The following is a 25,688-nucleotide window of genomic DNA, read 5'->3' on the forward strand; positions in this document are numbered from 1 at the left end:
TGGATGTTTTTTGTAATAATAGAGCTTCCTTGCAGGTGTCAAAATATAGATCTAGTGCTTCAGAATTGACTGAAACTATAATTGGAAAGGTTTAAGATGAACATGACAACTCTGGTTATTTTAAGCACCAAAACTGTGAGCCTATGAGATTCAAGCAAGGAAACAGAGAAAGTCCTGCAAACCTTTCAAGACATTCTGGAAACTCCCTTATAGATGTTGTTCACCAACTAGTCACCAACAGCTGCAGCCCAGAAATATACTACCTTAATGACAAAAAAATCCAGGAATAACAATTTTTTTAAGTCACTGAGAGCATCCAGCTTCAAATTAAGATGAGCATCAATATCAGATCCCAAATTTAACTTGGGCCTTTAATTTTCTAGTTTCATCAATATTAACTAAATACTATGGAATAATTGCTAACTACCCCTTAAAAGAGTGATACAGTGCGATACAATTGGTTTACTTAGCACAACTGAATGATTGGTACATTAGCTGAGTGTTGGAGAGTTGTCCTTCTACCAGTTTAGCTTCTAGCTTGACTCTGTCCAAAGACCATTTTGAGTAGCCTAATTCAGCCTAACAATGTCAGTGACCTCTTCTCTGTGTCAAAACCATGCCTTCACAAGCTCAGTGGGGCCTTTGGGTCCTGCCAGCCATGACATCATTAGCCTGCTGCACAGAGGGGCATTGTGAGCTTCGCACGACCACCATGAACATCCAACCCACCTTGTCTGTCCACATCTCTTCTCCACCTCTCTACCTCCCCTCCTATTTCCTGTTTTCTCACCACAAAGAAACTGTCACTAGAACACATAAGTGCTAAAAAGCACCTTCTAAGAGTTAAAACCGAAATGGCTAACACGTTACACTGACCTCTTAGTGTGCTCTCCAAAACAGGCTGCCTGTTGATGGACAGGGTGGATGAAAGCATTAACACGCATTAGCCATCAGTCTGTGGACTCCAGAAAGCAACCATTTCAACTGCCTTTTGTTAACTTCTGTAATAAATGGAGTTATTTTCAGTGAAAAAGTGGAGAGTCCAGCTATTTTTCTGTCCATCACTCAATTTTAAGGGCATTTTATCATTTTTAATGCTTAAAGAGAGCCCATACAACATTTGAATAGCAACCTTTAAAGGTATTTCCCTCCACACTCTGAATTCGTTCTAATCTAGTTTTATCAAACAAAGCAAGACCAGTGTTTAAAGTGTAATTTACTCATCTATCATAAACATATTTTTTGCAAAATAGTTAAGCACCTTGGTGAAGTGGTAAAAACACACAGAAACTCCAAAGCCTGTGTCCATTTGGCAGATGCAGATGTCATGGGGTTCTGTATAATAACATGACAATCCTCCCTTTGTCTGGTCTGTCCTCGGTGACAGGAACTTTCACAACATAGGTGGATGCCCTCACATACCCAATGGTTCCATCATGCTACTGCATGATATAAACACCTGGTCTTATACAAACTTTCAATACAACCCCTATCAAAACCAAGCAGTGGTAATGCTGTCTAATCCATCTATGAGGCATCCTCTGTGTCTGGTGACCTTATCAAATGCTCTGGAAACTACCTCATAACACTCTTTATCCACTTGCGATGCCACCACATACAGTATGCCCTCCGGAGCCCGTCCCAGTGTCTTCCAACTCAAATCACTTGAATACTTACTGTTGGTCTTATCTGGCTAGCATGTCCAAATCAGATCATACCTTTTGGTTGCCTGTTTTTGTCAAAGAGTATATAACTTTAGCTTCCAGGTCAGTGTAGCCATGTTTGATAACTGTTTTTACACAGTGTGAATAACAAGCAAATCCATTTTTTTTATTTCTAAACATACTTTTATAGTTTGCTCACCCAATCCAAGCCACAAAGTATATTTAACCATTAATGCCACCAATTATTCCCTTCCATTATGCATTTTTCTGAGTGTCAAAGTTGACAAATATGAATTTTGAGAAAGATTCATACAATGCAAAATATAAAGACATTGCAACTTTTTGGGTGTATGTGTAAAAAATCCTACGATTCTTGAAACTGTAGTGACATCAGAATTTTTGAGCCGGTATGTGAAACCATTGTGCTTTGTCAACATAGCTATTGCACAATCCAGTGACAGCCAGGAATATTCAGGTAAACATGTCTTAAACTACTGTGACACTAAGCTGCCACAGATGAATGAAACCACCTTCCCAAATCCTCTGATATCAAACTCAAACTGACTCCTAAAAAAATGTTGGTGACTTTAAACTGGAAGAAGAACGGCACAGAAGCAAATAGTACCACACGGATATCGTCTTGCTTGTGTAGTTAACCGCATGCCAAGTTTTTTTCCTCTGAGGCATCAGGAGCAGGTGTGTTTGAGAAGGCACACACAGAGGCATGGCGTGATATCCACGCTTCAGCGATGCATGAAGCATGCACACATCATCACACACAGCAGCACACATACAGTTTTCCTGCTGCTTTTAACCAGAAAATGAGGGGCATGGCTCACCCTTGCCTGCTGACTCGCCCCTGACAGGGAAGCAGAGGAATTTGCTGTCTGTTGCCATTGGTTATGTGACTGTATCTTCAAGGATACCTCTATCGTTTCCCAAATTCAATTACCACCTCATGCCTTTTTGTTACTAACACACTTTCTTTGCTTTGAGTCCTGTTATATTACTTTCATATTCCATTTTTTAAAAGTCTTTCTAGACTTCACAAGAGACAGATTCATATTAAATTAGATTTCCATCTCTTTTACTGCTGATATAGTACGCAGCTGTGCCACCTCATGACTGAGAAGGAAAGCTCAACCATCTTGGCATGACGAACAGTGGATGATTGATCATGTGATTTAGGGATTTAATCCAATTTGTAGGCAGCCTCCACTGTAGTTTTAGGTAAAGTACATCTTCATAGTGAGAGTTGGCTATGTGCCTTACCAGGACAAAAAAGAAAAGAATCTAGAAATTGATATCCATTTTCTGTTTCCTTGAAGTTGCAACCCTTAATTGTCCTTTCAAACACAAGTAAAAAATATGTATGTTTTGTCATTTATTCAAACCAATTTTGCATTCATAGAGTACAAATTTCAGTTTTTATGTGAGTTTATGGACCATTGAACAAATATTATTGGTAAAATAGTGCATTAAGTCTGACAAATACAAGGGTGGACTTCTCATTTGTCATACTGTACTATAAAAGTCATCAAAATCAGCGCTTAGACAAAAACTGAACAATACTGTTACTTTGAATCAATATTGCATTAGAAATAACTACAAAATATTTAATGAGAATTTGATAGGTGGACAAATTTTCCCCAGCTGTATTCAAATTGCAGCTTGGCATCATGAGATATGTAATAACGGTATTTATACATCATCCTTTATTCTATAAAGCCCTAAATTATTTATGAACTCAAGAGGCCTGTAACCGAGGAGGCTCTCAGTAATAAACGTAAACGTTGGAGTTCAGTTAAAGACAAAATCACGTTTGGTCAAAGCGAACGTAAATTTGTGAGCAGATGCATCTCCCTAAAATAAATGATACTGTTATGGTCATCCAGCTGAAGGTTTTAGTCACAGAACCATGAAGGGCAACACCAAAAAGCATTGCAAAAACATAACGCACAGAACTCATAGCAAGTGAATGAGCCATGTGTGTTTTTGTGTGTCACTGCATCAAAGACATTCATGCAGGGCTCAGCACACTGCCACTATCTTTCCTGTATGTCAACCTGCTGCGACGTCCGATCAGTGTGGCATCTGTGTATCCACGTGTGTTTGTTCGGCTGCTTGCCAGATGTGTCACAGTATGAGTTCAGCCCCATGTGTATAATTGTGCAGCAGTAGGGTAAATCCGTACTTCAGAAAAAAAAAAAAAAAAAAAAAAATATATATATATATATATATATATATATATATATATATATATATATATATATAACTTGGTAGTAGGCCAGGTGAGCTTTTGTTAAAACGTATTTGACCGCTTTTGACCATGGCCAGCCCTGGTTAATCTCCTGGGGCTGGCCATAGGTGGTTGGAGTTAACGAGCAAGAAGCTGTGAGCTATGCCCTGCCTTAGTCCCAACATGCACCTCCTCGCTGAGTGAGATTAATTACCACACAATTGTGAGCCAATCCGCTGCCCTGCTACTTTCTAAGACACACGCATTCACGAAGAACACATCCGAGCATATAAAAAGCAACAGTGTGTACGTAATTAACTGAAATAGCTTTGAGGCAAACTAAAGCCATTTGCTCATGATTGCTCATGAGCGGAGCTGTGTGTTGCCGAGGTCTGAGTTGAAAAACATTCCACCGGCAGTGAGGCATTTTCCCCCAGTTGTTGTTGATTGCTTTCAGCTACGTCCCCAGTGCTCAGGCCATTGTCAGCTGTCCAAGGATGACTGGCTGCGGAGATGCTCTCGTGCTCCCAGTCAATGCTGCCTTTGATGGAGAGCAGGGGCCAACACTCTCCTCACCCACTTATTGCACACACACCCCACTGGGGGCAGCTGGAGCACAACTGATGCACTGAAAGACTAAAAACACTGTCAAGCGCACATTTCCACTCATAGGATCACAATATCTAGATGTGAACACAGACACAGCAGGTGGACAATATAATAAAGCCTGGGGCATTTTTAACAAACTCTATCTCAGCCTCACTTTTTTGATGTCAGAATAAACCACATATACATTATTTTAATCACTAAGTGTTTCATTTATTTGACTCTTATTATTAAATACTCCCTGTGCAAAAAAAAGGTTTTTTGACACAGAAGGCCCATTGTGAGATTATGGTAACCATTGGCTGGAACAGTTCAAACACTGTTATCTAATATATTGATAGATATTTGTTAAAATATCTCATGAACTACTGGACAGATTTCAATGAAACTCTTGTGAAAAAAATATTGAATGTACATCTACTACTGATTTACTTTCAGAGCCAACCTGAAGTAAGGTCGCCACCATCGCTAACTGACCTTAGAAAACACAAAAATGTCAATAACTCAGGCGGTTTTATATATATTGGGCTATAACTTGGTGTTGTAATAGCTGAAAGTCATCCCAAACACATACTTTGAGTGGTAAAAAATTGTGTGAGATCTTGTTTAAAAGTGGAATAAATTCCATACGCAGTTCTTTAAGGATTGCTACACTTTTAATTGTGAAATGAATCACCACATTTGAGGCTATGGATAACAAAACATTGCTATTTTTGGATAACTTAACATCTCAATTAACCAATTTCATGTCAATGTTAAAATTAAAATGAATGCATACATAGCTGTTTTTTTTATGAGAACATATTGTGTTCCAGGCATCAGTCATACAAGCCCTGTGGGTTTGTGCTTTGTGTTTAAATAGTACTTTTGGTCTACTTAGTAAAATCAACGCTCTTGTAATAAAATAAGCTTTGAGTTTTAAGGGATCATTCAGACTCTATTAAATATGACCCATTTTGCAAAGGCAAATAGGAGGACCAACACACTGCCCTACTAAAAACCAGATTAGCAGTTTATTTTAAATACCATTGTAAGCATCTATGCTATTTGTAAATGTATCAAAATCCACTGTTAAAGTAGAATGTTTACCCCAATGAACACAGGAGGAGTTCATGAACTGCTGCCTTGAATAATTAGGTTATTGTTGCTAATTACCTTCTTGGGAGGATCAATGTGCTTGCTTGGATTTAAACAACCCCCTAAAACACCAAGTATCTTAAAACCCCCTAACATGTTCTAAATAAGCAAAAAACAAAAAAACTGTCTGATACAACATTTCATAAATTACAGGCATCTCTTCTAATGTTTGAAACATCCAAAAATATATAAAATAAAACAAAATTAAATAGGAGATACATAAATAAAAATTATCTGATTAAATTTGTCTTTACAAGCATTTTTAATACTGTTTATTACTCTTGCGCTATATTGCAAATATAAATACAATATGTTTATTGCTTCGTTCATTATGAATATTACCACTTGAATAAAATTACACTAGGATTGCTTCATTTTATATCATATTTATAATTCAGCTATTTTACCTGTCATGGCACCATAACTGTAAAGGCAAGTAACAGAGTAACTTGTAACACAAATTAGGATATCAAGATGGTATATGACCTTTTTGAAATTGGCCTTTTGGTTTGGAGAAGATACATCTGCTTTACATGTAATCTAAGAGCCACGTCTGTGAAAACATGGGTTGAAGTCACAGATAGATTTGTTTAATGAAGTGAAAAACGAAAGTATCACACTAAAGTTCCACTAAATTTGTCAGAAATGACTTGAAACATATTACTTCCTGAGTTTGGTCTTTGAGGGGTGTCCTTGAAAAATCTTAACAATCTGGTTACCATGAGACTCATTAGCAAGGTGCCAAAACTTTGAATCTGGATTTTCAAATTTTTTTGTAATTTCTCTGGTGTCAGTATTTTTGTTATGTGGGCATGGGCCAATTTCATGTTTCAGGGTATATCAGTTTTGAAAAGATTTTCAAAAGCACTAATTTTCTATCACACCACTCCTGTGATTTAAATATTTTTTTTCTAAATGAGATGTCAGTGAAAGAAAAGGTTTTCTCTTGGCCTATGCAGAGTACTGCTCCTCTTGTCCCTTTGGTTGTTGTGAGCTGTCAGTCAGCTGAGTATAATAGTGAAAAGATAGTAACCCCCCCAAGACTTTTCCTCTCTTAAAAAATGACAAAGTTGAGCATTTTTTTGGTCATGAAAATTCTGGCTTGGCTACAATAGAAGCAACACACAACACTCTTTCTAAGGTGACAGTGTTTTCAAAAATAATATATGCAATGAGCTTGCTATAGAGTTATTATGAATCATAGTAAAATAGCAAGCCTATTTTAGACTAGGTACTGCTGATTTGGATAACTCCGGTAATTAACTAGTTAGCATAAGGTTCCAACATTAGATACCAAAGATAAGAACTTTCGAGACAAACTAATATTCTGCACAGTAAATACTTTTTTACCTCTGGCAAGGAAGTTATGCTTTGTTATGTCAGTACACAACGTTACTCAAAATTTTACTAACAGATTTTAATCAAATTTTCAGGAAACATCAAACATGGCACAAGGAACAAGGGATTACAGTTTGGTGGTGATCAGGTCAAAGGTCAAGGTCACAGGGGATCCTGTGCTCTAACTCTGCAACCATGTAACGTAGGAATGTCAGATTGCACAGCTGGACATCTCACGGGTCAAGAATGATGCCTATTAACTTCAAGGTGATGGAGTCAAAGGTCAAGGTCATAGGTGGCTCCTGTGTTAAAACTTTGTCAATGCTCCAGCAGGTGACCCCTTTGTTACCTTCACCAAGGAGGTTATGTTTTTGGATGTGTCTGCTGGTCTGGCTGTGAATTAAAAGTAAATGTAACTTATGTTTATTCTAAAGTTTATCCTAGTTCTCCATTTACTACATACACCGGCAAAAAGTAAGAACCAACGCAACATCCTGATATAAACCCTGCTGTCTCTCTGCTCAAGGTTATTCTGTCAGAATCTCATAAAGGCCCAGTGCTAAGAGAACACTTTGAGTCTCTAGTGTTTTATTTTTACAAAAATTTATTTTGTTTATATTTTCAAAAACTTACAATTTTTTTTAAATATTTCATCACATTTAAAAGTCTTGTTAGCAAACATGTATGGAAATAATCTTGACCATTTGAAGACCAAGACCTATGTCTGATAAAATATAAACAAAATAAAGTATACAAACTTTCTCTTTTCTTTTTCAGTTTTGTGCATGTTCTCATTAAGAAAATGTTGGAAGACATCTCCCTACCTTGTAAGAGGCTGTCTGTTTATAATGAATCATGCAGCCAAGCATCAGAGCTTGGTATTATAGATTTGCTAAATTATATTGTCTCATAAGCTTAAGCAAATAAAAATACCACCAAACGGTCCATTGATTCTTTCCAATTGATTATTTTTTATCAAGTGCAGGACATAATATCCCTCATTTACCTAACTGCTGTCTGATATTGACTTCTGTTGTTTGAGGGATTTATGAATATTATCAACACAATAGCCACACAATATTATGAGTGCAGCTGCCATTGAAACAGAATTTCATCCAAACTGAATGCTAGGATTTTAGCTGGGGATGCAGTTTCCCTGGTATCTTGTTATCCTGGAGACATTGGGTTGTGATCAGCTGTTCATGTGTGAACCACCTGATAGACGTAATGCAGCTGTAGATGCCCTGAAGAGGACTCAGCACTTGTTGTTTACTGTAAAACCACACTGCCATATGTTGCAGAAATGGAGAAGTAACCTCCTTTGTTTCTTCATTAAGCTAGAAATGGAAAAGTAGCTTCATAACTCTTATTCGTTGTCTGCAACTGTGGGTGCACCACTGTTGTGTGAAGAGGCATTGCAGTGCATCCTTTTAATATATATATATATATATATATATATATATATATATATATATATATAAAGCTCCCTGAAAACAGGAAATGCTGGCTTGAGCGGTTTTCAGTAAGAATGCACATTTACGCTTTGGTATCCATGACAGAGCATGTCCCATTGTCTAGAAAAGCCATCGTAGTGGCAATGGAGCCTAAATGAGGCCAGTAATGGTTCTCTGCTCAGTCCCCAGAGTCTTGCCTGTTTAAAAATCGATTCTCTGCTTGACTAGGGACAGGCTGGGAATAGAGAGAAGTGGAAGAAATTGAGAAGAAAGTGGGTGTAAGAAAAAAAAAGCAGCTTGAAATAAAAAATAAATCCACTCACTTGTTTGATCAGAAATTTGTTACATTAGCGTATTATCAATGACATGTTGCTATGAATGAAATTAATCTGGAAAAAAATGCTGAACAGCTGAAGATCTAATTTTAAAGGACAGCCACGCTTAAAGGAATAGTTCAGATCTTTAAAAATGGGGTTCTGTGGAAAAGTTATGAGCAATCAGTATGTTACCTGTTGTGCATAGCTCAAATTTCAGCTGTCTTAAAAAAGCTCTAGTAATTTTTAAACCCATACATCACAGTCAATTTCACATTACATTGTTATTTAAATGGTATTCAGTGGCTACAGACAGTAGCAGCAGCAGCGAGCTATAGCATTTTTCATACAGCCTGGAGCACTTCCAGCAGGAATGTCATATTTCTGCTAGAATAACCATGAAGTTCTTATCAGACCAGGGAACACAGACTTATAAAATAGCATTTGAATGAAACAATTAATAATTTTTCAGATTCAACTTCTTCTAGCACAGCATTAGTCCACTTTGGTTTAGGCTCCTTTAGGACTTGCTGTTATCTCACCAGTCCAGTCAGAATTAGGCTCTTTTTTTTCTAAACTGGGGTCATTCAAAAACTATCTACAGCAGGTAAGATGTGTTTGTTTATTAACTAGCCCCACTTCAAAAGATCTGAACAAGTCTTAAGGCTTGTCTGTCCTTCTCTAAAAAGTAAAAACAAATTTCTTAATTTATACAATTTAATGAATAGAATAAGAAATCATTTCAGTTTTAATAGATAAAACTTTTCATTGCTGTGCAAATATTATTGTTACAGTATTTAAAGTACAATGATAGTCAACCAGCTCCACATTCTTTGCACTTTCATTCATTATAGTTGCCATAAAGTGCAGCACTTTTAAATCTGCTGTCTGTATATTTGCAGTTGCTGTTACTGTAGGTTTAGCTGTTCATGTTCATTTAGCCACTACATGTTTTGGTCTTTCTGGCACGGCATGTTACAAACACCAGCTGGGGTCTGGATTATGTTATCATACTTGGCCAATAACCCTAATGTTGCTTTAAATTTAGCAAGAAACTTCCTATTTACAAAAAAAAAAGCTGCCCACTTTAAATTTGTTAAATTGCTTTTTCAAAGTGCAACATCTTGTAGCCTGTCTGGCGTGAGAAACGTCTGACAGCAGGCGCAGCACAGAGAATGCTAACTGTCTGCTAAAAGGCTTCAGTCCTTTTAAAGACAATGAAATCAGTGAGTCAAAGAGGGGACATTAGACGCTGCCTCATTTCTCATTTCAACTCAAAACAACATCCTTATGCATGAACATGAAACAGGGACAGGGACTTTGTGTACCAAAACTTTCCAATCATTTTGACAGAACTTGGCAACAGGCAAATCTTACTGATGGATTACGTGTTTAAACTCAGTAAAGCATTAAAAATTGTTGCCGATCAGAAAGATTGAGTTCCAGAGTTTCCTAAAACAATCCTAAAATCTCAAGATGTGCAATGTGAAGAGGTAAAGTATAAAAATAACTTAAGAAACAACTCACTGTGTTCATGTTATACAAACACACATTAGCAACTCAAAGTTTGGGTTAAAACAACAGAAATGACAAGATATAGATATAATAAAAAGGTGAAAAGGTCCCCTTTTGTAAACTGAGATGTCTGAGACTCTGTTACCTGTTTGTCAATGAAAGCCTCATATGCTTCATTAGCATCCGAACCAATAAGAATCAGCTTGAGATTGTTGTCCTAAACACGAAAAAAGATGTTTATCTGTGTGAGCAATCAGAATCACAAATTCTCTGGGGATGGAAGCTACATTGGAAGTATTTAATTACATAAACACATGCTGCTCCTATTTACACCAACCCATCATATTCTAGCCCTCCTTAGGTGAACTGTACCTCAAAAGCACAACTTTGTGACCTTCACTTGTATCCTGCAGCTCCTCCTTAACAGGCTCACCTGTTTAAATATTTAAATATTCACTACAGGAACTGTAACATCTCAGATACTGAACTATGCCAACTCAACACATACACAATATATATATATATAACATTATTTGTCAGATATTGTAGGTGGACTGCACAGTGGGGCAGCGGTAAGCACTATTCTAAAGGTCTGCATAATTGCAAATTCAAACTGAAGTGTCACCAGGTTTGAATAATAATCAGGTTTATGGCAGCTTCCCTGAAGTCAATGGCACCTTGTTCCAGTGTGGTTCCTGATGTATCTCATCTGCAGCCAGCAACTCTGCAAGTAAGATGAATAGACACTGTCTTCTGTTGAAGACAGTGTCTATTCATGTCTGTGTGAACAATGTTGTGATCAGCAGGCAGAAGGACTCATGAAGAGAGCATAAGTTTCAGTTCTGGCGCTCTGGAAAGAGGCTGCAAGACTGGCCAATCATGTAAAACAGTAAATCAATATGTAATAAATTTCCTCAACAGCTGCTCTTGGTTTAGTTATGAAATAAAATTTAAAAGAAGCCTTTTTTTAACGATTGCATATTACCTGCTACATTTGGATGCCAAAGCTTTAAACAAAGACCTTGCATCATCTGTTAGTGAGTATGTGATGGGAATGACTTAGCTAGGACCACACCAAATGTTTCAATATTTGTAAAACTTACTGAAACATAAATATTAGCATATATTTTCTTGTGCTGATTAGCTGTAACTGTCATCTTAAATTAGGTTGAAAAAAGTTATTCAGCTGATGATGTACACCAAATGATTACTTTCTTCTAACTTCAATAAAATCTATCCAGTGGCTCATGAGCTATGCATTTTGCTAACAGACAGACAAGGTTGACGCTTACAGTTCTCACCAAAAATATCATAAAATATCTGTTTAATTAGAAAATTTATGAATTTCTAGGCCAGGGCAGACAAAAACAATTTAGTTAAAAAAAATGTTTTAGCTATTGAAAACTGAGTGGCTGTTAAACTTTAATATCTAGTATCCACTTCATCCAATGATTCAGAAATACAGTTTAAAATACAGGCGCGCACACACACACATACACACACACCCACATACACACACACAGTCAGTATCATTGATTGTTCTCCAGCCATGGCTGTATCCATTGTGCAGCTGTTGTGGGTCTCAGAGAAGCGTAAAGGCCCTGCAGGGAGCAGTCCCGTTATCTCAGATGAAATCTTATTACAGGATCTTCGTGAACAAACAGAACTGTTCGACAGTGGAGCGGTGTGCACGCGTGTGTGAATGTGTGTATCCCTGCTGAGAGGTTATTCGAGGTTTTGCCAAAAGGAAGATGGAAGGGGGGAGCACTCTGTCGATTGTAACTCTGGCATGTAAATAGCTATGGCTCTTCACAGCCTATGTGCTCAACATCTTTCTCTGTGGCGGATTATGTTTGGCTACATAATTTTGTCATATTACTGTCACAATGTCAAATAGAGCCCAACATGAAGAGACATATCAGGAGGGGCCCGGATAAAAGTACAGTTCTCTCTATCTCATTCTTTCCTTTTATTCCTTGAAAACCTCAGACAAAAATAAATGCAAAATCTGTACTCTTATGTGGAAGGAGGCAGAGAAAAAGAGAAGGATGGAAGGAGGAGGAGAGGCAGCAGGAGAGAGAGAGGGAGGAGGAGGAGGAGGAGGAGGAGGAGGAGAGGGAGCGAAGCATGGCAGGAGCTGCAGGACTAGGAAAAGTGCCAGAACACTGCGAGAGCCAAGAACAGGACTGACTGGGCTTGTGTGTCAAATCAGCGTTCACAGGAACACACACACACACACACTCACACACATACATGGAAGACAAACAGACACACTGCTGTCACTGACCTTCGACAAAAACGCACCAACGTCCCAGCTTCCAACAAACTGAGACCGCTCGAGGTCGCCCGTCATTAAACATACTTACAAAACAATGTGTTTTTTTCTGCTACGAAGTCTGTCCATCTGAGGGTTTACGTTTCAGCAAATCCTCTAACATGGAGGCGATCTCTTGTTGCCATTGTTGCCATGTGTCTTCTCATGTGTGAGCTCGATTAGAAGAGTGTTTAAAGACCTTTAACAGTTGGCTGGGACTCAGTTCCCACTCATTACCGGCCAACAGCACTAATAGCCAGCATCCTGTACACAATCGGCGCCCACATCAGAGGCGGTTGTTCAGAACTGTGCAATATTTATGGCAGTCCCCACTCCCCAGAGACTCGCTGCACCATGACACAGACTACCGTAGCTGACAATATAACAGGGTCGAGTGTTTTAGCTTAAGACATTGTCGAAACACTTCTTGTTCTCTGTTTTCCTTCCTCTGCAGCTCCTTTTCTTTCTCTCCCCTGCCAATTATTGCATGACCTTGTCTTTGATTTAGTCTTTCCTTTTTTTAAGCTCTGAGTTGAGGCCATCTGAGTGGATGCCAGCGACACGTTGATAAACCGAGCAACAAAAGATTGAGATAAAGTAGCTTTTCTCTGGCCTGTCTGTTTTAATCTTATTTTTTTTCTACTGTGTCCAGTCCACCAAGAGATCGCGGCTGACGATCTCATTTTTGTGAGCAAATCTGATCCTTTATATTCTAAGAATTTTTCTGGCATGCACCTGTCAAGCTCTGGGATTCAGAACATCTATGTCTCCAAGGAATCCCATCACGGTGATTCACTTTCTGCACCAATTCTGAAAAAAAAAAAAAAAAAAAAAAAAAAAGGAGGAAGATGATTAAATTACACCTTTAAATACAATCTCATCTTGTATGACAAGGCAATTTTCCAGAGCTAGTCTTGTGTGTGAAAGTGTTATGTGTCACAGAGGAAAGACATAGAAAAGCATTTCTCTATTTTATCTTTCTGCACTCTTTTCATTTGTGTGTATGGTGAGCGCACGAGACTTGAGACTGTTCATATTTTGTCTCGTATCCCGTGGGACGTTGCAAAGATTTGCCCAGAACCGATGCAAAGTGACAGCAGAGAGAATGATTCCATTACGACTGGTGTGGTCTAACCTCGGCGTTTTTATGGCAAGGCTAAAAGCAGCATGTGAACGGGGAGAGAGAAATGAATAAGTACAAGGTCAGAAATAAGATCTAGCGAAGCTTGATCCTGACATGACCATGTAAAAGTTATCAGTAATGTCGTGACACTGTTTTTTTTTTTCTTTTTTTGATGGAACTGGAAGTTCATTTGGACTGAGTAGCAAAGAGGGCAACACATCCTCCAAACTTAAAAAGAGGGTACTTAAAAAAAAAAATCTTTATAATTTATCCAAAAGGCCCTTATGGCCATTGTCCTATCTGGCAGTGTGTACAAAAAGCTAAAAAGAATACTTCAGATCTTTTGAAGAAAGGTTTTATTGAAAGGCTATCAACAACTAATATGTTACTTGTTATAGAAAGTTTGGACAAAAAAAAGAGCTTATTTTGGACCAGACTGATGATCTAATAACTAGTCTGACTGAGACCAAGACCATAACAGGCTATCGCAGTCTTTAAACAACTCCAGTCTCAAAAATTTCATTTAGTTCAGGTGAATGTTATTTTAGAGACATTTACACCACTATCACTTTCACATTACACGGTTAATCCATCAAAAATATTATGATAATCCTGCAAAAAGCATGCCAGGTTGCTGCTGTCATTATTTGAACTTCCAAATCACCATCAAATTTTATGTAAATAACAGTGTAATGTGAAATCGACAGGAATGTAAAATCCGACAAAAACAGCATTCATATGAAGCATTATAAATGTTTTGCAATTAGAATTAGTTTAAAGAGGTAAAACGCCACTTTGCCCTTGGCCTCACTTTGACTAGCCAGTAGCTTGTCAATTCATTCACTAATAAAAAATGTAATTCTACAAACTGAGGCTGTTCAAAGAACTATCTACAGCAGGTAACACATGAAGTGCTCATTTATTTTCCACAAAACACCCCCATTCTCTAATCTGGCAGAAGAAAAAGCATTAAGAATTGCTCCAAATGATCAAGTAAAAAATCAAAATCTTAAAATGACATTTAAAAAACATTTTTTTTTTAAATTCAGACTAAACCTTGTAGTTTTAATATTCACAAAGTATCTTAGTTCTTAATGGACCTGCTTCTGTGAGAAACTGTTGGGAGTTTAGAGGATGACTTTTAAGAGGCTTATAAGTCTCTTAAGAAGAGGAGAAAATGTCTGACAGGAAAAAAAAGAAGAGAAGTTGGAGAAAAAATCTCCAGATGCCGAATACCAGTGAGTTAATGAAACACTGCAGATTATATTGTGCAGGGATAATGTTTGTGATCGATCTCATTAGAGATGCGCTCACATCTCCCACCCAACAATAAAGCTTTAACGCCAGAAGTGAAAATGATGAAAAAGCTTTCTGAAGCTGGAATGACATAACAACGTCCTCTGAAAATGCTTTTACTTTTGTCAACAAACTGTGTAATGAGTATTTGGCACGCTTTGTGGGTCTATGGTAGATTTACATGCCAGCCAATGATGCTACTTATATAACCTGGCTGAAAATCACAGAAATCAGGGGAAGCCAAGCCACTCTTTACTGTTAGTAGGAAATAGATAAAAGTATTTATTTTCCAGCATGGAAAATCAGCGGAAAAGATAAAAAAAAAAAAACTTATCATAACTTGAAGTATCACAATTTGAAGAAATGCATATTGCGCACAGCATGACACACCAAAGTTTTAAATTAAATATTGTACAATCTCAAATGCTGAAAGTATATTAATATGATGACTCTCAGCAACCACCACACCAAGTTTTAGTTCAATATCTTTAAAACTGACCAAGTTGTAGCTATTTTTATGTTTATTAAAATTGCTTAACCTGTGGCAAACGCCTTGAATTGTGTTGACTTTAAAACATTATCAATTGTAGCTGTAGATCTGTTGCTTACTTTCTGAGAGTTTCATTAAAATCTATCAAGTCTTCATTAGATATTTTGCTAACAGACCAACACACACCAATCACACACGCACAGGCAATTATATAATTACCCGTCTTTCAAGGCCGCCCTAATTGAGGCCAGTATTCTCTTTTTTGCTACATAAATGTAGTTTAAACTGAACTGACTGACACATTCAAGATACAAAATCTGACATCTATTATAAAAAATATATTTGGTTCTTTGCAGAGAAATGTACAGTATGTCTAACAGAGATGATTTCTTGCAGGAACCTTCTTTATCAACATTCACACCAAAATGCCCTCCGGTAGTTGCTCCTCACTGCAACAAATCACATTGTAAAAAAAAATTCTACTAAGTGAACAGGATATGTTACTTTCTGTAACTAAATTTAAAGAATATAGCATAAGAATATTTAGCTGCAATAAAATGTATAACAAGACTTACAATTGTGCTTTGTCCTTAGAAACAAGCAATAAAATTATGCTAGGATTACAGATTTTCAAGTGTTTCGAATTTTCAAAGAAAAGAAGCATTTCTCTAAACAAAAAGCAGAGCAGGAAAAACAATATCAAGTGTTCTTAAGAAGTACTTAAGGCTGTGTATCAGTCCATTTCTAAACAATTCGGAAATAGCTTTATAATTTGTAATTTGTCTGTGAGGAGGATTATTGCTAAAAACAATCAAGACAGTTGCTGATCTTCTCAGGTCTGGTCGTCCCTGCAAATTCACACTAGGGTCAGACAACACTTAGAGAAAATGCAACACACTCAAGAGCTACATCTCAGACTCTACAGTCTTTGTGGCATGCTATAAGTTAAAGTTAATGAGTGTACAAATACACACAGGTATGGTTTGATTGGAAATGCACTCAGAAGAAAACCTCTTTTGTTTAAAAAAAAAAACAACTTAGCAGAAAAAAACTAAATTTGCAGAGTTGCATCTGTGCAAACCACAAGATTTCTGGAACAGTGTCTTTTGGAAATAGGACACCGAAGTGATTATGTCTGCATGGTGAACATAACAATTCAAAAACTTCACCAAAAATGACAGCACTTGCCCAACTGCACTTACCATATGACCCAGTGGTTGGGGCGTGTATTTGATTGAACCTGCTGAGGTTAGGTCAACATTGCAATAGGATTCCACACACAGCAGCGAATCTAAAACAGAATGACTGAAACAAATATGAGTGTGAGGGAATGTACAGACTTTAACAGGACCAAAATGCTACAGCAGGAACTTTTAGAGGTTGTGCAGAAATAAATGGCTGAAAACCTGTATGATTTTGAGGCAATTTTGTTAATAAGATCGAGCCAGAATTCCTTCATGACATTGCGAGGCACTGATAAGATAAGGGTCTCTCTAATTTAACAACCTGACAAGAACCAGACAATGTTATTATGGCCTGCAGTGGGATGCAAAAAAAGAAACCCTCAGAACTAAAATAACTGAAATAACTTATTTTCCCAATGACTGTAAATTCAAATGTAGAATCTCTTCAATCTGAAAGTCAAACCATCACTTTCATTCTGGTTTTATGAGATGTATTTATTGTGCTTGTTTGGATCTATTAATCAAGTAGTGTGTTATTTATTCTCTTGTGTTATTTATTCTTATTTTATTGCCGATCAGTGTGATAAAGAAGATGTTACTCTTGAAAACACAGTTCTGTTTTAAACATTTCAAATAATTCAGTGATACAAAAAACATCTATGTGCCTGTGTATGTGTGTGATTAAATGTGTGTGTACCAGAGGGAATTAATGAATTAGCTCTCAGCCTATCCCATAACCCTTTCTGCAGCAGAGACACAAATCACTGACCTGTCCTCTCTGCTGTGATCTTTTTGCTCTCAGGGACTTCACCGGGGAGTTTAAAAGCTTCCATCCTTGAACGTCACTCTGTGATGTACATCTATGTGTTCTTACAGTATGCCATGATGTGGAGTTGAATATTTTTAAAACTTGGATCTAATGTGGCTCAAACAAACCCTGAAATCCCGTATCAAAATGATTATTTCTAAACAAACCATGTTTAATAGCCTGCATGCCTCTGCAGCTCTCTCCATCTGGAGGATGCTGTGTGACAGCTTCCCTTAAATTACAAATATCAATCTGCCACAGAGGGAGCTCAGCTGCCAGTGGCCTCAAGGGGGTCCACGTCAAAGCAACCAGCCTTCAAAACAAAGCCATCAAAATTCTGGGCTTACTTTGCTCTGAATCAGTCATCACCTGACCACAGCTCCCGCAAATTGACCAAATAGCTAAATAGCAATGGGTTTGTGACACAGAAACATAAGAAAAACTGCTTTAAAATGAAGTGAACAGCTAGACAAAGCTAGTTTTTCTGAGCAACCTGACCTGAAGTTAGCCCAGTCTGGGGTTCTGGGTCAGCTCTGTGATGCTCCTCCCCTCTCTTCCCCCTACGGCAGGGGCCGACAGACGTTAGCACCGAGGGCTCCCAATCTGCTGTGCGATCGGGGACTCTCCCTGAGTGAGTTCTCCTTCCACCATCACCGGCTGTCTGCCCTGGGGAATACCACCATTTACACTCCATCCACCCGCTTATTGATAAACCTCACCACAGGATTGCTTCTGCTCTTTGGGAAAGCAATGGGTCTGTGGGGTGGCCTAATTCAATCAATGTTGAGGGAAAACACACACGTTATCCATCACCAGAAGGAGTCAAGTTCAAGGAGACTTCTCTGGCTTTTCCTTTAGTCTAGATGACCACTGACACACAAAAAGGCCACACAATTGTTCATTTTGCATTGCAAAACAAGTGTAATACTGTTAAAGACAGTTTGATGTACACACAGGATCATGTGCATTTGTAGGTACTGAGGAACAGTAATCACAGAAAAGCGTTGCAGTCAATTATTAGGTTCACAGAAGCTGTCACGGCTCCCCCAGAGTTAATTTTATTTCCTCTTAGGCTGTATATCAGTTCCCCAACTGTGTTTATAGCAGACATGGCATGCACTCTGCACATTGTGTCAGGTATTATGTGTTTAACCCTGTGAAATCCAAAGAGGAATTGCATCATTGCTTTTAATTGGGTACTGTCACCAGCCGAAATAGCGTTAAGTTTTAGAAAAGCAGCTTCGATGATTTGTGACTTATTTTAAAGCAATAGTTCAGATCTCTTGGAGTGGAGTTCTTTTGAAAATGTTATTAAATATTCTACTTGTTGTAGATAGCTGTTTGACTGACATCAGTTTGGAGAAATGTAGCTTAATTTTGAGCCGATTGATAAACTAAAGGCAGAGGACAAGGCCAGAATGGACATTTTAAAATTTTATAGGGGTTCAAGTGAATGCTATTTTGTCTATCCATTGCCATCAACTTCATATTGCATACTTATTTACAAAAACATTTAGGGTTATTTGAAAGCAAAAATATTTTTTTGAGTCAAATAGCTGCAACAGCAGCTGGATGTGGCATTTCCAGCAAAAGGATCATCAGTATTTCTGCTGAAATAATATGAGTAATATAAAACTGAAAGTAAGGGTTTATAAAAAGCATTCACATAAATGACATGTTTTAGGAGTTGGTCTAAGATAGCAGCAATCCAATTATACTAATTACTTTTCCAAACCTAGGTTGATCAAAGAGCTACCTAGAGCAGGTAAGATATTAAATGTTTATAACCTTTCCACAGAACCCCACCTCAAAAGTTCAGAACTTTTCCTGTAATATATGTTGACATGGTTTGCACAGTTTATAACAAGAAAATAAAAGTATACAGTGATATATAAAAAATGATATATGGGCACAGAATACTCTATTTCCTGAGATACACAACAGACATAAAAAGCCCTTGTGAGATATTTTAACTATTTATTCTGCAGTTTTGCTATTGTTCTTTGTTACAACAGCTTTTTCCACCTGAAGTCCAGCCTCAGTTCATGATGAGCCTCTCATGGATTCAGTGCACATGGGGAGCAAACTGTGATCCTGAGCCAAACCGAAGACAAATAAAAGGCAGAAGATGTATGTCATCACACCTAAGCAGTGCAGAGGGAATGGATGTCAGTTGGGATGAGTAAAATGAAATATGTATGAAATATATTAGCATGATCATTTACAGGCAGTTGAATAAATCCTATGTGTTGGCCAAATATTAAAACAGCACAATTGGATCATATTTGGTCTTTTTCTTCCCTTTTTTTTTTTTTTTTTGGATGTGCTCATTAGACGAATTGTATATTTCCTTCTAAGTCAATATCAAAATGCTAATTTGTGACTTTGGAATGATATGTAGCTGCTCAAATGTTTCACAGCTAGAATCTAACTGGATTCGCAGAAGACTTTCTGCAGCCAGAGAGGAACTTAACAAAATGAGGCCAGCGTGGAACAAAGGAGCTGTCTGTTTGAGCACCATGGACAGTTCCTGTCATCTTCCTCATGACTGGGAGCTGCGTTGCCAGTTATCTGCACCACTTCCGAACATCAGACGCCAGTGACTTTACAAATTCATTAAGGAGAGGCACTGCGCTCCTAAAAGCACACAGACAATCCAGAAATATCTTCAGTTTCTCTGTCACTACTTTTTGTTTTTATGTTAACAATTCGAAGATCTCTAACTGGCCCTTGCTGCATCTTCTCTGCTAGCACAACTGGATTCATTAGAAGAATGAAAGTAACATTTCTTAAAGGAGTATTACCAGTCACCTTGCATGCCAAAGTTTTATACAAAGATATTATGGGTTGTGTTTGTGCTCAAATTAGGTGATGCTGATGACTCTTAGCTACAGCCACACCGAATTCTAGCACAATATCTTTATAATGTACGGATATAATGACTTTTGTGTTTGCTAAGATCGGCCAGCTGAACTGAGTTGACTCCAAGAGTTGCAAATATGCATCCAAAGATTACTTTCCAGACATTTTATTAAAAATCCATCCAGTGGTTTTATGAGCTATTTTGCTAACAGCCAGATAAAGTTGTTTCCAACATTTTAAAACTAAAATCATGCATGATTTGCTTGGAGTATGTATTGGGGATGGCTGGCAGCTAAGCACACAACAAATATGAGTTTAATATGTGTAAAACTGACTTACTTAATTGCTAAGATCAGTTGGCTGTGGCAGCCATCTTGAATCAAGTTGACTTCAAAGGTTAATCAATTGCAAATTTATATTCAGTGATTATTTTCTGAGAATTTCATTAAAATTCCACCGGGGGTTTAGGAGATATTTTGTTAACAGACAAACTGACACACACACAGGTGAAATCAATTAGACGATCGCCCGCCTTTATTGGTAGGGGGCGATTTAACCAATTGAGGAATATTACCAGGGTTAATCCAGATCGCAACCAGACAACATTGGTCAAATTGAACTGAGTTTTGTGCAGTGTGACTTCATTCATGCGTGCGTTTCATGATCAGTCCCAGACCACCCACTCTCTCTTATCCAAACTGCTTATATCAGGGCTGAGCAAACACAGCCTTCAAAACAACAATAAATAAAGCAGAAGATCCAGGAGTAGTGACAGGATCATCTATTCTTCTTTTCTCCCTCTGTCGCTAAAATCCCTGCGTCATGCGTCGGTATTCCAACGGTTCCACCCAGTGGGGGTCGCCTTGCTTGTCCCCTCCTGGGTAAACTCGCACAGTAAAAGGTGAACACGGCACATAACCTTTAAGGTTGGAAAAACCTGCGAGGATGAAACGTGAAGCAGAGACTTCAATGCGGTCATTTTTTTCTTCCTCCTCGCTTTGATGGTAAAAATAGAAGAAAATCAGAACGAGTGCGCGAGTTTTGCCAATTTAGACTTGTAACTGTGACGCACACTCTCACACAAAATCCTTCCCAAGTGAATCAGTTGTGCAACACACACACACAGAGATAAATATATAAACACACAAATAAGAGAGAAGACAACCAGCACAAGTTTTTTTTCTATGGATTTCAGTGTTTTAGTCCAAGCAGCAGTCCGTTTTAAGGACGGATTGTGTGTCTAATAATGAGGCTCGATGTTCTCTCACACCTCTATCTAAATCCTCTCCTGACTGAGTTCCAGTAAGCTCGGCACAGACTGCACTGCAGAGGGCTTCTCTGGAATCTCCATCATGATTGAGCTCATGAGCAAACACACACCGTCAGCCAAAATGGACAAAACAGAGTCCAAAAGAGAGAGAGAGAGAGATGCAAGAAGGGATTTGGTCTCACACACGCAGCGACAAATAGGCTTAGTTGCTGCCCTGAATGTTTGCAGCCAATTATAGGTTGTATCTAAATAAATCTTATCTGCAAGGAGCGGACTTCCTCATTATTAAAGCACTGAAATTATGTTTCTCCACCACTAGAATAACTAGTTCAAGTGTCCGACAGAAATCCGGAGTCACCGGCAATCGATTTGTCGCTGAAATAATCGAATGATTTGCTTGAATGAGGTCTGCAAACTTTGGCAAATCATGTGTAAAGAAAAAAAAGGTTACAGAGAGGCGAATGCTGGCCTGTACCTTCAGTTCGATTCCAAAACGGTGCGATGCTGAGGAGAGTCAGTCAGCTCAGCGGCGGGGGGGAGCTCTGGACATCACAACTCCTGCTCAGCAGAGGAGAAAACGGTTCCATCCATGCTGCATCCAGCCAGGTCACCCATTCAGCCAGGGGGGTCCGATGAAAATCCAGACACAAGGATGGAGATTTTGTTTCACCTCCTTTTCTTTCTTCCTTCCTTTCTTTCTTGGAGGAAAGTGCGCCTCTCTTGCGCAGATGTGACTTTGCGCGCTTGGAATAGCTGACACCGGTGATGAAAAGGAGGGGATGGGGGAGTAAAATGGATTTAAAACAACATAATGTATTAACAAAACGAGTTCGGACGGATCAGCCAAATGACATCCTCCTCCTCAGAGCTGACTTTTACGCAAACGTTGCCAAATTCCTAATCCTCTCCTGGGTGCTTGACCATCCCAAACGCACTCGGCGGTGCGATCCCCGCGGAGATGAGCGAGAAAAAGGAATGTATGGATGTAATCGCCAGATCCAATGAGGAGGAGGAGGAGGAGGAGGAGGAGGAAGGGGGGTTCCTCCAAAGCTCCGCTGTGTTAGTTTCAATGCTCACGATGAGGGGAAGCTCTCCTCGGTCCTAGTGCACCATCCCCGTTGGTCCACACACGCACACACACATACACACACAGAGGCGCGCGCTGCACCTGCAATCTGTCATCCTCATCGATTAAACAGTGAAATGGATGAGGGGGAAAAGAAATTCCACCAGACATCTATAACTCAGCTCAAAGCCTCAACGCTGGACAGAGAAGAATCCTCACTTGTTGGTACAGCAGCAGGGAGGAAAGGAGAGGGAGACGAGGGAGAGAGAGAGAGAGAGAGAGAGACGAAAAAAGAGAAGAGAGAGGGAGTGAAGGAGGAGGTAAACCGAAGCCAACAGTCCCGCATACTGCTGCTGGCGAACAGATCTTCCCACAAAGTCTGAATTCAGCCCCGTTTTGGACTAAAACACACCATCCGCGCGAAATCAATGCAGGACAAGTCCGACTGGGAGATTTGAGCACCGGTTAAAGGACTTTACTGCTGATGTTTAAAAGAGCCAGTGTTCTGCTCAGGAAGACAGGCAAAGCGGAAATGAAAGCCCTGTTTTCAGATTGGTGCCTCTGTAAAACACAGACATGGAAATCCATCGAGTTTAAATAGGAAGTTCTGAGCCAACAAGCCTTTAAATAAAATCAAATCTGGACACTTCTAACCTCAGCTGTATTGGACTGTAATTTAACTACAGTGCTGTAGTGTTTGAAGTTCAGTTTAGAACTTAAGGAAATTCAGAAAAAGCCTTGTTTACAATGAAAATTAATTACATTTACTCAGGTACTCAGCTATCTTTTTGACATGCTTGTATATTTTGGTATTTTGATCTTTCTGTGGAAAGGTTATGAACAATTAATATCCTACCAGTTGTAGATAGCTCTCTGAACAACCTCAGTTTGTAGAAACAGAGTAAAAATCTGACCAAATTGACAAGTTAGTCCAAATTAGGGCAGGTGCAGGGGCATAATAGATTACTGGCTTCCTAAATCAACTCCAGTCTCTAAACTTTCATAGGAGTTAATGCAAATGCATTGCCTGGTCCAGCTGTTAGATTGTCAGTCCAGTCAGAATTACTGCCACAAACTGACACCATTCAAAGAACTATACCTGTCATAGGTTTGGTGTGTCTTGATGTTTGGGTTATGATTTGTTTCCTTTTCTATGTTAGATTTGCATTGTTTATCAGTATATTTTAGTTATCCTGTTTCATGTCTGCCTCTGTTCTCTAGCCATCAGTGTTTTTGTTACATGTTTAATGTGGCAATATTAGGTTTTGTTTTCCATGCTCCCAGCCACTGTGTTTCCTCAGCTACTGTGTTCCCTCAGTTACTTTACTGTTATGTGATTTTATTTAATATGTCCCAAACTTTCATTAATTTTTGGTGCTACATCAGAGCGGCACAACAATGCTTCATCTAGTATGGTAAATATTCTGCAACCAAATTATGGCTCAGTAATTACATTTACCCTTGTAATGGATCTACATACGCCTCCCATTACTGGTTTCAGAGTCCTGTTAAGGCTACTGTATGGACTGGCCCTTATCATAAAGCTCTGAGAACAAGACTCAGCCCCAAAATTTGTTATTTATTCATGCATATAAAAGTCCCTTTTAGTTCAGTCAGTGTTAAATGTATAAAATCCAGATGACAGCTGGGATGACTTCAGCCCCTATGTGACCCTGAGCATAGAAAAAGCATGTATAAATAATGAATAAATGTTTCATTACTGAGTTTAGTCAGTTCAGTTTGTCTGCTGCAGAATACTACTGGCTTTCTGTTTGCTGCATGAAACAAAACATGGCACAAAAAGGGGGGTGCATTGGATTTAGGTCAGTACTTGTATATGAATTTTGAGAGGACTTATTTCTTCAAGCTAAATTATTTTTCGGATGAAATAGTTACATCTGTTTCCCTGACAGACATCACTGAGAATCTGACACTATAAGACAGGCAAGATTTGTGTTGGTAATTTTCTTTCTCGAGTCTTTTTATAGAAACTTGTTAATCTAAACATGGCTTGCTGTGGACCTAATACTGATCAAACAGCAGACAATCATAGCAGTACATTGCCTTTCATATAATAGAATTCAAACTTAGGTGTACATATCACTTTTTAATGTATTAACTTTTCAGCACCTCTGCTAATGACTCAGTGTTTGTCCTTCATTTAGTTATTAAACCTTGTTTGGTCTGTATATGCTGCTTTATTGCAATCTAATTTGTTGCACCTGTTTGGAAAAAACAAATTTCACTTTTTTTAATTAATTTATGAACTGCAGATAGACTGAATAAATTTCCACACACTGTACAGTAATTCTTAGCAGATGTGTGATTACCAGAAATACATCAAAACACACATGCTGGTGTAATTGTGAAACAACAAAGGAGCATTCAGAGTATGTGTTGTGGATGACTCTCATATACTACCACACCCAATTTCAGCACAAAATCTGTAACACTGATTGAATTAAAGCCATTTCAAGGATGTGCTCAAAACATTTCTTTAAGTGGCTTTGAATGAGTTACAGTAGAGCTGTGACATTTTATTTTAAAAACCATGTAGAATAGTAAAAGCATAGTGTTCCTTAAAGCAATGCAGATCACCCACCGGCGTTCATGTCAGCGGTTTAGATAATTTTGTGGAGATCAATGATGGAGTTATAGCCATTTTTTTTTTATTTTGAACATAGCATTGTGTGCAATCTCATACAACATAGCTAGAAGTCACATTCAGAGTGTTGTGAATGACTCTCAGCAAATACCACATCAAATTTTAGCTAAATGTTGGTAAAATGGACTATATTATAGCCATTTTGTGTTGGCTAAGGCCAGTTAGCTGTGGCAGACACCTTACTTTAAGTAGTCAGTGGTAGTTTTACAGCCAATTATTACTTTCTGTAAGTTTGATTAAAATACTTCCAGTTGTTCATGAGAAATAGATCTTGCACAATCTTTTAGAACTCAGCAGAGAGTTCTTTGTGAAAATAAATAAATAAACAAACAAATACATAAAT

General features: G+C 38.3%; 1 protein-coding gene across 4 annotated transcripts in view; it reads right to left on the reverse strand.

The window, feature by feature from the left end:
• Nucleotides 1-22,602, reverse strand: part of il1rapl1a (interleukin 1 receptor accessory protein-like 1a) — a 183,461-nt gene extending 160,859 nt beyond the window's left edge. For all 4 annotated transcript variants that reach the window (XM_017410284.3, XM_017410282.3, XM_017410283.3 and 1 more), the window contains exon 1: nt 22,090-22,602. The gene's annotated coding sequence lies outside the window, so the exon portion shown is untranslated. The remainder of the gene's footprint in view (nt 1-22,089) is intronic.
• Between the last annotated feature and the right edge of the window lie 3,086 nt (nt 22,603-25,688).

This window comes from Kryptolebias marmoratus, linkage group LG6, assembly GCF_001649575.2.
Source record: "Kryptolebias marmoratus isolate JLee-2015 linkage group LG6, ASM164957v2, whole genome shotgun sequence".
Classification (NCBI taxonomy): domain Eukaryota; kingdom Metazoa; phylum Chordata; class Actinopteri; order Cyprinodontiformes; family Rivulidae; genus Kryptolebias; species Kryptolebias marmoratus.